Source organism: Triticum aestivum, chromosome 2D, assembly GCF_018294505.1.
Source record: "Triticum aestivum cultivar Chinese Spring chromosome 2D, IWGSC CS RefSeq v2.1, whole genome shotgun sequence".
NCBI classification, from domain to species: Eukaryota; Viridiplantae; Streptophyta; class Magnoliopsida; order Poales; family Poaceae; genus Triticum; species Triticum aestivum.
In genome coordinates, this window is record NC_057799.1 from 321,023,406 (window position 1) to 321,036,407 (window position 13,002).

The window sequence follows — 13,002 nt, forward strand, 5'->3', positions numbered from 1 at the left end:
AAAGTTCTTCAAGAACGTCATCAGCCCATATCTGCGGGAGGTGGTGCAGCACCCTCAAACCATCCAGATGCATGAGGGGGTGTTGTACATCCGTGATGAGGAAGGTCCCAAGGGCACGGAACCATGGAGGCCAGGCTTGAAGCCATGGATCAGGAAGTCTTCTGGTGCAAGGGGATGGTGGAGCGTGGGCTCAATGCCAATCACCTCATGATCACGGTCCTTTCGCGTGATCTCAAGGTGGATGGCAAGCCCATGAAGGACATCATCTTCACCCTCAACGAGCAAATCAGCTTCCTCCAAAGCCAGATCTATGACCTCCAAAACCAAGTCTTTTTGTATGAGGCGAGGTTCAAAGGTATGAGTTTGGCTGCTAGTTGTAGGACCCGTGAGACTCACTCCTCCTCTTATGATGGTGGACCACTGCCATGGAAATCCGAGGACAAGATCTCTTCTTCATCACCACCATCATCTTCTTCACCACCAAAACAGAACTAAGTATCGGGTATGGGCACTCCCCTTGGCTTCCGCCAAGCTTGGGGGAGGTGCCCCGGTATCGTATCATCCCACTATCTCTTTGCTTTTACTTATTTTAGTTCGATCTTTTTGCCTTAGATGAATAAAAGTTTAGCTCGCTCTTTGAGAGTTTGCTTAGTGACCCATCCTTGTAATCGTGTGCAAGTTATATAATAAAGTTAGTTTGAGTTTTTGCTTTCTTTACTTTCATGTTGCAAACAAAAGAAAATAAATAAGAAAGAAAGAAAAAGAGAAATGAAATAAATAAAAGAAAGGAAATAAATCAGTAAGATCATATACTAATCCTATGGTAGGTGATGGCACCACATAAGGAAAAGTATAAGTAGGAAATTTTATTAGAGATTGACAAACATAGTATTAGTCAATGATGCAACTCATGAAAGAATTAATAAGGGAAGAGAAGATTCACATATAAATATACTATCCCAGAAATCTTTTGTGATTGTGAGCCCTCATCAAAATATTATATGCCAAAATTGTTGACGTTGGACAAGGAAGACAACTTAATGGTTTATGTTAGTTTATATTCACATAGAAGTCATATTGTCATAGATCCTTCAACATGTGGTGCTTGCCCCTATCTTTGCTAGCCAAAAATTCCGCACTAAGTAGAGATACTACTTGTGCATCCAAAAACCCTTAAACCCAAATCTTATGTTCAAGTGTCCACCATACCTACCTAGGGATTGAGAAAGATCCCCCAAGTAAGTTGTCATCGGTGCAAAAATGCAATAAAAATTGCTTCTAAAAATGTGAGATCATTTAGTGTAAGAGAAAATTGAGTGTTGTATGACCTTGGATGCAAAGAATAAAACGACTGACTGCATAATAAAGGTTGTCATCTTAAGGGGCAATACAACGTGACGTTCTTTTGCACTAAGGGATTGAGCATACAAACAAATAAGCGCATGGCAACCTCTGCTTCCCTCTGCGAAGGGCCTATCTTTTACTTTTTATGTAATTTACTTTTATGCCAAAGAGTCAAAGTTTTCTTCTATTCCCTTTTATTTTTCTCCTTTGGCAAGCATCATGTGGTGAGGAAAGATCTAGGCACATATGTCTAGTTGAATATAGATAGCATGAGTTATTATTGTTGACATCACCCTTGAGGTGAATATGTTGCGAGGCAAACTATAAGCCCATATCTTTCTATGTGTCTGGTTGAAATGTTTTGCTCATGTGTACGCGGTGAGTGTTAGCAATCATAGAAGACTATATGATGGTTGAGTATGTGGACTTGCCTAAAGGCTCCGACACGTGACCCTTCCTGAAAAGATGATGAATTATAGTCGCAAAGTTGACTGAGAACATAGTTTGTTGGTTTCTAATAGAGTTTTTGCTTTATACTTCGATTGTGTGATGAACTATTACTTATTCATGAGAAGTATATGATAAAAGTTCTATTATAAAAGCCATATGTTTAAATTTGTTGCTGTTATAATAATCAACATGATGCTTCTATGTCTGTATTTTGTTTTTATCGACACCTCTCTCTCAAAGCATGTGGACATGTTTTTCGATTTTGGTTTTCGCTTGAGGACAAGCGAGGTCTAAGCTTGGGGGAGTTGATACGTCCATTTTGCATCATGTTTTCTTACTGTTATTTATGATGGTTTTATCCATAATAATGCTTTTTGGAGTAATTATAATGCGTTTTGTCTCATAATTTGCAAGGTACACACCAAGGGGAGAATTCTGGCAGCTGGAAATCTGGACCTGGAAAAGCTACGTCAGGCCACCTATTCTGCACAACTCCAAATGAGCTGAAACTTCATGGAGATTTTTATGGAATATTTAAGAATTATTGGAGCAAATAACTACCATAGGGGGCCCACCAGGTGGGCACAACCTACCTGGGCGCGCCAGGGAGCCCAGCGCGCCCTGGTGGGTTGTGCCCTCCTCGGCCCACCTCCGGTGCCCATTCTTCTAGTATATACGTCATTTTGACCTAGAAAAAATAAGGAGAGGACTTTCGAGATGGAGTGTTGCCGTCTCGAGGCAGAACTTGTGCAGGAGCACTTTTGCCCTCCGGTGGAGCGATTCCGCCGGGGGAACTTCCCTTCCGGAGGGGGAAATCATCGTCATCATCATCACCAACAACTCTCCCACCTTGGGGAGTGCAATCTCCATCAACATCACCATCTCATCACAAACCTTAGTTCATCTCTTGTGTTCAATCTTGTTACCGGAACTATAATTGGTGCTTGTGGGTGACTAGTGGTGTTGATTACATCTTGTAGTTGATTACTATATGGTTTATTTGGTGGAAGATTATATGTTCAGATCCATTATGCTATTTGATACCCCTCTGATCATGAGCATGTTTATCATTTGTGAGTAATTACTTTTGTTCTTGAGGTCACGGGAGAAATCATGTTGCAAGTAATCATGTGAACTTGATATGTGTTCGATATTTTGATAGTATGTATGTTGTGATTCCCTTAGTGGTGTCATGTGAACGTCGACTACATGACACTTCACCATATTTGGGCCTAAGGGAATGCATTGTGGAGTAGCAATTAGATGATGGGTTGCGAGAGTGACAGAAGCTTAAACCCCAGTTTATGCGCTATTCCGTAAGGGACCGATTGGATCCAAAGTTTAATGCTATGGTTAGAATTTATTCTTAATACTTTTCTCGTAGTTGCGGATGCTTGCAGGAGGGTTAATCATAAGTAGGAGGTTTGTTCAAGTAAGAACAACACCTAAGCACCGGTCCACCCACATATCAAATTATCAAAGTAGCGAACACAAATCGAACCAACATGATGAAAGTGACTAGATGAAATTCCCGTGTACCCTCAAGAACGCTTTGCTTATCATAAGAGACCGTTTTGGCCTGTCCTTTGCCTCAAAAGGATTGGGCTACCTTGCTGCACTTTTGCTACTACTATCGTTACTTGCTCGTTACAAATTATCTTGCTATCAAACTACTCCACTACTTACAATTTCAGCACTTGCAGACCTTACCTTACTGAAAACTACTTGTCATCTCCTTATGCTCCTCGTTGGGTTCAACACTCTTACTTATCGAAAAGAGCTACAATTGACCCCCTATACTTGTGGGTCATCAAGGATATTTTCTGGCGCCGTTGTCGGGGAGTGAAGCGCCTTTGGTAAGTGAATTTGGTAAGGAAACATTTTGTAGTGTGCTGAAATTTATTGTCACTTGTTACTATGGAAAACAATCCTTTGAGGGGTTTGTTCGGGCTATCTTCAACTCGTACGGAACCACAATTAGCTACCCCTCAACCTACTACACCTACTGAAAATATTGAATATGAAATTCCTTCGGGTATGATAGAACAACTGCTAGCTAATCCTTATGCAGGAGATGGAACCGAACATCCTGATATGCACTTGATATATGTAGAACAAATTTGTGGATTGTTTAAGATTGCAGGTTTACCCAGGGATGAAGTTATGAAAAAGGTTTTCCCTTTATCTTTGAAGCTAAAATAATTGGCATGGTATAGGCTATGCGATGATATTGGATCATGTAAATGGAATCGTTTGAAATTGGAGTTCCACCAAAAAAATTATCCTATGCATCTAGCTCATCGTGATCGGAATTATATATATAATTCTTGGCCTAGTGAAGGAGAAAGTATCTCTCTAGCTTGGGGGAGGCTTAAGTCAATGTTATATTCATGCCCCAATCATGAGCTCTCAAGAGAAATTATTATCCAGAATTTTTATGCTCAGCTTTCTCGTAATGATCAAACCATTATTGATACTTCTTGTGCTGGTTCTTTTACGAAGAAGACTATTGAATTCCGGTGGGATCTTTTGGAAAGAATTAAATGTAACTCTGAAGATTGGAAACTCGACGAAGGTAAAGAGTCAGGTATTAAACTTAAGTATGATTGTGTTAAATCTTTTATGGATACCGATGCTTTTCAAAAGTTTAGCACTAAATATGGACTTGACTCTGAGATACTAGCTTCCTTTTGTGAATCTTTTGCTACTCATGTTGAACTCCCTAAAGAGAAGTGGTTTAAATATCACCCACCTATTAAAGAAGAAATTAAGGAATCGGTACCAGTTAAAGAAGAAACTATACTTTATAATGTTGATCCAGTTGTCCCTTCTGCTTATATTGAGAAACCACCTTTTCTTGTTAGGATAAAGGAATATGCTAAAGTTTCAACTGTGGTTAACAAAAGCTATATTAGAACACCTAAACCTGATGAACAAATCAAATTAGAACCTAGCATAGTTATGGTTAAAGATCTCTTAGAAGAAGACATGGATGGGCATGTTATTTATTTCTGTGAAGAAGCTACTAGAATTGCTAAACCTAATAAAAGGGATAAACATAGACCCGTTGTGGGCATGCCTGTCATCTCAGTTAACATAGGAGATCACTGTTATCATGGCTTATGTGATATGGGTGCTAGTGCGAGTGCTATTCCTTACACTTTATATCAAGAAATTATGAAAGACATAGCACCTGCAGAGTTAGAAGAAATAGATGTTACTATTAAACTTGCTAATAGAGACACCATATCACCCTTTGGGATCATTAGAGATGTTGAAGTCTTGTGTGGGAAAATAAAATACCCTACTGATTTTCTTGTTCTTGGCTCCCCACAAGATGAATTTTGTCCCATTATTTTTGGTATACCTTTCTTGAACACAGTTAATGCTAAGATAGAGTGTAAGAAACAAACTGTCGGTGTTAGCTTTGGTGATGAGTCTCATGAATTTAATTTTTCCAAGTTTAGTACAAATCTCCATGAAAAAAAATTGCCTAGTAAGGATGAATTAATTGGTCTTGCTTCTATTGTTGTGCCACCTACTGATCCTTTAGAACAATATTTGCTAGACCATGAAAATGATTTACATATGCATGGAAGGGACGAAAATAGATACGATTTTCTTTGAACAACGTCCTTTACTTAAACACAACTTGCCTATTGAAACTCTTAGAGGTCCTCCTCCACCTAAAGGTGATCCTGTGTTTGAATTAAAACAGTTGCCAGACACTTTGAAATATGCTTATCTTGATGAAATGAAAATATATCATGTTATTGTTAGTGCTAACCTTTTAGAACAACAAGAAGAAAGATTGTTGAAAGTTCTAAGGAAGCACCGAGCTGCTATCGGATATAGTCTTGATGATTTAAAGGGCATTAGTCCCACTCTATGTCAGCATAAAACTAATATGGAACCTGATGCTAAACCCGTTGTTGATCACCAACGTCGGTTAAATCCGAAGATGAAAGAGGTGGTAATCTCACAAATATTAAAGCTTCTGGAAGCAGGTATAATCTATCCTATAGCTGATAGTAGATGGGTAAGTCCTGTTCATTGTGTCCCTAAGAACGGAGGTATAACTGTTGTTCCTAATGATAAGAATGAACTTATTCAAAGAATTGTTACAGGCTATAGAATGGTAATTGATTTTAGAAAATTAAATAAAGCAACTAGAAAAGATCATTACCCTTTGCCTTTTATTGATCAAATGCTTGAAAGATTATGTAAGCACACACACTTTTGCTTCCTTGATGGATATTCTGGTTTTTCACAAATACCTGTTTCTCAACCTGATCAAGAAAAGACCACTTTTACTTGTCCTTTTGGAACCTATGCTTATAGACGTATGCCTTTTGGTTTATGTAATGCACCTGCTACCTTTCAAAGATGTATGACTACTATATTCTCTGACTTTTGTGAAAAGATTGTTGAGGTTTTCATGGATGACTTTTCTGTTTACGGGAAGTCTTTTGATGATTGTTTAAGCAATCTTGAGCGAGTTTTGTAGAGATGTGAACAAACAAATCTTGTCTTGAATTCGGAGAAGTGCCACTTTATGGTAAATGAAGGCATTGTCTTGGGTCATAAAATTTCTGAAAGAGGTATTGAAGTGGCCAAAGCTAAGGTTGATGCAATTGAGAAAATGCCATGTCCTAAAGATATAAAAGGTATTCGTAGTTTCCTAGGTCATGCTGGTTTCTATAGGAGATTTATCAAAGACTTCTCTAAAATTTCTAGGCCTCTCACTAGTCTCTTGCAAAAGGATATTCCTTTTGTTTTTGATGATGATTGTTTAGAAGCCTTTGAAACACCCAAGAAAGCCTTAATTTCTGCACCTATTGTTCAACCACCTGATTGGAACTTGCCTTTTGAAATTATGTGTGATGCTAGTGATTATGTTGTTGGTGCTGTTCTAGGACAAAGAGTTGATAAAAAATTGAATGTTATTCATTATGCTAGTAAAACTCTAGACAGTGCTCAAAGAAATTATGCTACTACTATAAAAGAATTCTTAGCAGTGGTGTTTCCTTGTGATAAATTTAGACCTTATATTGTTGATTCCAAAGTAACTGTTCACACAGACCATGCTGCTATTAAATATCTTATGGAAAAGAAAGATGCTAAACCTAGACTTATTCGTTGGGTTCTTTTTCTACAAGAATTTGATTTACATATCATTGATAGAAAAGGAGCTGAGAACCCCGTAGCTGATAACTTGTCTAGGCTTGAAAATGTGCTTGATGACCCACTTCCTATTGATGTAGTTTTCCTGATGAGGATTTAGCTGCAATAAATGTTTCTCATAGTACTCCTTGGTATGTTGATTATGCTAACTACATTTTGTTGCAACATATGTACCACCTAGCTTTACATACCAACAAAAGAAAAAATTCTTCTATGATTTAAGACATTACTTTTGGGATGACCCATATCTCTATAAAGAAGGAGTAGATGGTATTATTAGACGTTGTGTACCTGAGCATGAACAGGGACAAATCCTATGGAAATGTCACTCCGAAGCTTATGGAGGGCATCATGCTGGAGATAGAACTGCTCATAAGGTATTGCAGTCTGGATTTTATTGGCCTACTCTCTTCAAGGATGCCTGTAAGTTTGTCTCATCTTGTGATGAATGCCAAAGAATAGGTAATATCGGTAAGCGTCAAGAAATGCCTATGAATTATTCACTTGCTGTTGAACCATTTGATGTTTGGGGATTTGATTACATAAGAACTTTTCCTTCCTCTAATGGGTATACACATATTTTGGTTGCTGTTGATTATGTTACTAAGTGGGTAGAAGCTATTCCAACCAGTAGTGCTGATCACAACACCTCTATTAAAATGCTTAAGGAAGTTATCTTCCCAAGGTTTGGAGCCCCTAGATATTTAATGACTGATGGTGGTTCACAATTTATTCATGGTGCTTTTCGTAAAATGCTTGCCAAGTATGATGTTAACCATAGAATTGCATCACCCTATCATCCTCAGTCTAGTGGTCAAGTTGAACTTAGCAATAGAGAAATAAAATTAATTTTGCAAAAGACTGTCAATAGGTCCAGGAAGAATTGGTCTAAGAAATTAGATGATGCACTTTGGGCTTATAGAACAACATATAAAAATCCTATGTGTATGTCTCCTTATAAAATGGTTTATGGAAAAGCTTGTCATTTGCCTCTTGAGTTAGAACATAAAGCATATTGGGCAGTTAAAGAACTCAATTATGATTTCAAACTTGCTGGTGAAAAGAGGTTATTTGATATAAGCTCATTAGATGAATGGAGAACCCAAGCTTATGAAAATGCAAACTTATTCAAAGAAAAGGTTAAAAGATGGCATGACAAAAGAATTCAAAAGCGTGAGTTTAAAGTCGGAGAGTATGTTCTTTTGTACAACTCTCATTTCAGATTCTTTGCAGGAAAACTCCTCTCGAAATGGGAAGGCCCCTATGTCATTGAGGAGGTTTACCGGTCTGGAGCCATCAAAATAAATAATTCGGAAGGTACTAACCCGAAGGTTGTCAATGGATAACGAATAAAGCATTATATCTCAGGTACGCCCATTAATGTTGAAAGTAATATCATCCAAACTTTGACACCGGAAGAACACATAAAAGAGTCCTTCCGGAACACTCCAGAATCGTGAAAATAAGGAGGTACGTGATACGGTAAGTAAACGGACTCCGAAAAATCCGCAAAAATATTTTTTATTAGTTTTGGAATATTTAAGAATTTTGGAACTAAAGAAACTTCCAGGAAGCATCCCCTGGTGGGCACAAGACACCAGTGCGCGCCAGGCTTGCTTGGCGCCCCGAGGTGGGTTGTGCCCACCTGGGACACCTTCTGTACTCCGTTTTTTCTCCCGTATGCTTGTCCTCCAAGATAAAAAAATCTATATATACTTCCCGAACCTGTTAATCACCATATCGCGAAGAAATCCTCTATTCTCTTTTTCCTTGCTGTTTTCTGTCAGATCCCATCCACCATGGCCTCTTCAAGCTCCTCCAAGGAAAAGTTCTTCAAGAACGTCATCAGCCCATATCTGCGGGAGGTGGTGCAGCACCCTCAAACCATCCAGATGCATGACGGGGTGTTGTACATCCGTGATGAGGAAGGTCCCAAGGGCACGGAACCATGGAGGCCAGGCTTGAAGCCATGGATCAGGAAGTCTTCTGGTGCAAGGGGATGGTGGAGCATGGGCTCAATGCCAATCACCTCATGATCACGGACCTTTCCCGTGATCTCAAGGTGGATGGCAAGCCCATGAAGGACATCATCTTCACCCTCAACGAGCAAATCAGCTTCCTCCAAAGCCAGATCTATGACCTCCAAAACCAAGTCTTTTTGTATGAGGCGAGGTTCAAAGGTATGAGTTTGGCTGCTAGTTGTAGGACCCGTGAGACTCACTCCTCCTCTTATGATGGTGGACCACTGCCATGGAAATCCGAGGACAAGATCTCTTCTTCATCACCACCATCATCTTCTTCACCACCAAAACAGAACTAAGTATCGGGTATGGGCACTCCCCTTGGCTTCCGCCAAGCTTGGGGGAGGTGCCCCGGTATCGTATCATCCCACTATCTCTTTGCTTTTACTTATTTTAGTTCGATCTTTTTGCCTTAGATGAATAAAAGTTTAGCTCGCTCTTTGAGAGTTTGCTTAGTGACCCATCCTTGTAATCGTGTGCAAGTTATATAATAAAGTTAGTTTGAGTTTTTGCTTTCTTTACTTTCATGTTGCAAACAAAGAAAATAAATAAGAAAGAAAGAAAAAGAGAAATGAAATAAATAAAAGAAAGGAAATAAATCAGTAAGATCATATACTAATCCTATGGTAGGTGATGGCACCACATAAGGAAAAGTATAAGTAGGAAATTTTATTAGAGATTGACAAACATAGTATTAGTCAATGATGCAACTCATGAAAGAATTAATAAGGGAAGAGAAGATTCACATATAAATATACTATCCCAGAAATCTTTTGTGATTGTGAGCCCTCATCAAAATATTATATGCCAAAATTGTTGACGTTGGACAAGGAAGACAACTTAATGGTTTATGTTAGTTTATATTCACATAGAAGTCATATTGTCATAGATCCTTCAACATGTGGTGCTTGCCCCTATCTTTGCTAGCCAAAAATTCCGCACTAAGTAGAGATACTACTTGTGCATCCAAAAACCCTTAAACCCAAATCTTATGTTCAAGTGTCCACCATACCTACCTAGGGATTGAGAAAGATCCCCCAAGTAAGTTGTCATCGGTGCAAAAATGCAATAAAAATTGCTTCTAAAAATGTGAGATCATTTAGTGTAAGAGAAAATTGAGTGTTGTATGACCTTGGATGCAAAGAATAAAAGCGACTGACTGCATAATAAAGGTTGTCATCTTAAGGGGCAATACAACGTGACGTTCTTTTGCACTAAGGGATTGAGCATACAAACAAATAAGCGCATGGCAACCTCTGCTTCCCTCTGCGAAGGGCCTATCTTTTACTTTTTATGTAATTACTTTTATGCCAAGAGTCAAAGTTTTTCTTCTATTCCCTTTTATTTTTCTCCTTTGGCAAGCATCATGTGGTGAGGAAAGATCTAGGCACATATGTCTAGTTGAATATAGATAGGATAAGTTATTATTGTTGACATCACCCTTGAGGTGAATATGTTGCGAGGCAAAACTATAAGCCCATATCTTTCTATGTGTCTGGTTGAAATGTTTTGCTCATGTGTACGCGGTGAGTGTTAGCAATCATAGAAGACTATATGATGGTTGAGTATGTGGACTTGCCTAAAGGCTCCGACACGTGACCCTTCCTGAAAAGATGATGAATTATAGTCGCAAAGTTGACTGAGAACATAGTTTGTTCGTTTCTAATAGAGTTTTTGCTTTATACTTCGATTGTGTGATGAACTATTACTTATTCATGAGAAGTATATGATAAAAGTTCTATTATAAAAGCCATATGTTTAAATTTGTTGCTGTTATAATAATCAACATGATGCTTCTATGTCTGTATTTTGTTTTTATCGACACCTCTCTCTCAAAGCATGTGGACATGTTTTTCGATTTTGGTTTTCGCTTGAGGACAAGCGAGGTCTAAGCTTGGGGGAGTTGATACGTCCATTTTGCATCATGTTTTCTTACTGTTATTTATGATGGTTTTATCCATAATAATGCTTTTTGGAGTAATTATAATGCGTTTTGTCTCATAATTTGCAAGGTATACACCAAGGGGGAGAATTCTGGCAGCTGGAAATCTGGACCTGGAAAAGCTACGTCAGGCCACCTATTCTGCACAACTCCAAATGAGCTGAAACTTCATGGAGATTTTTATGGAATATTTAAGAATTATTGGAGCAAATAACTACCATAGGGGGCCCACCAGGTGGGCACAACCTACCTGGGCGCGCCAGGGAGCCCAGCGCGCCCTGGTGGGTTGTGCCCTCCTCGGCCCACCTCCGGTGCCCATCTTCTAGTATATACGTCATTTTGACCTAGAAAAAATAAGGAGAGGACTTTCGAGATGGAGTGTTGCCGTCTCGAGGCAGAACTTGTGCAGGAGCACTTTTGCCCTCCGGTGGAGCGATTCCGCCGGGGGAACTTCCCTTCCGGAGGGGGAAATCATCGTCATCATCATCACCAACAACTCTCCCACCTTGGGGAGTGCAATCTCCATCAACATCACCATCTCATCACAAACCTTAGTTCATCTCTTGTGTTCAATCTTGTTACCGGAACTATAATTGGTGCTTGTGGGTGACTAGTGGTGTTGATTACATCTTGTAGTTGATTACTATATGGTTTATTTGGTGGAAGATTATATGTTCAGATCCATTATGCTATTTGATACCCCTCTGATCATGAGCATGTTTATCATTTGTGAGTAATTACTTTTGTTCTTGAGGTCACGGGAGAAATCATGTTGCAAGTAATCATGTGAACTTGATATGTGTTTGATATTTTGATAGTATGTATGTTGTGATTCCCTTAGTGGTGTCATGTGAACGTCGACTACATGACACTTCACCATATTTGGGCCTAAGGGAATGCATTATGGAGTAGCAATTAGATGATGGTTTGTGAGAGTGACAGAAGCTTAAACCCCAGTTTATGCGCTATTCCGTAAGGGACCGATTGGATCCAAGAGTTTAATGCTATGGTTAGAATGTATTCTTAATACTTATCTCGTAGTTGCGGATGCTTGCAGGAGGGTTAATCATAAGTAGGAGGTTTGTTCAAGTAGGAACAACACCTAAGCACCGGTCCACCCACATATCAAATTATCAAAGTAGCGAACACAAATCGAACCAACATGATGAAAGTGACTAGATGAAATTCCCGTGTACCCTCAAGAACACTTTGCTTATCATAAGAGACCGTTTTAGCCTGTCCTTTGCCTCAAAAGGATTGGGCTACCTTGCTGCACTTTTGCTACTACTATCGTTACTTGCTCGTTACAAATTATCTTGCTATCAAACTACTCCACTACTTACAATTTCAGCACTTGCAGACCTTACCTTACTGAAAACTACTTGTCATGTCCTTATGCTCCTCGTTGGGTTCAACACTCTTACTTATCGAAAAGAGCTACAATTGACCCCCTATACTTGTGGGTCATCAGAAACTCACTTTCCAAATGTCAGCTTCAACCCTAATTACATTCAAATGCAACAACATTCAGTTAGTTTAGAAACAAAAAATCAATTCGTTCAGAAACAAAAAATTCAATACTAAGCTACATTTTAGTTAGTTCAAATTCAGTACTAAGATACATTAAGTCTAAAATGTGCAGCAATAATCAGTTTGTTAAGAAAGATTCAGTCCTAAACTACATTAAACATATGACACCAACATTCAACTGTTTCAGAAAGATTCAGTATCTCCACCAGCTTGCATTGCAAATATGAAACCCTAGCTACAAGGATAGGTTCGGAAAGCTCACGTAGGTGGCGATTTTGCAGTGCATAGGTCCTCCACCACCTTGCGGGCGACATCAGCCAACGACCGTGTTGCCGACAATGAGAGGAACAAGCTGACGTGATACGTCTCCAATGTATCTATAATTTTTTATTGTTCCATGCTATTATATTATCAATCTTGGATGTTTTATATACACTTTCAAGCAATTATATCATTTTTTGGGACTAACCAATTAACTTAGTGCCTAGTGATAGTTGCTGATTTTTTGCTTGTTTTTGGTTTTTCAGAATA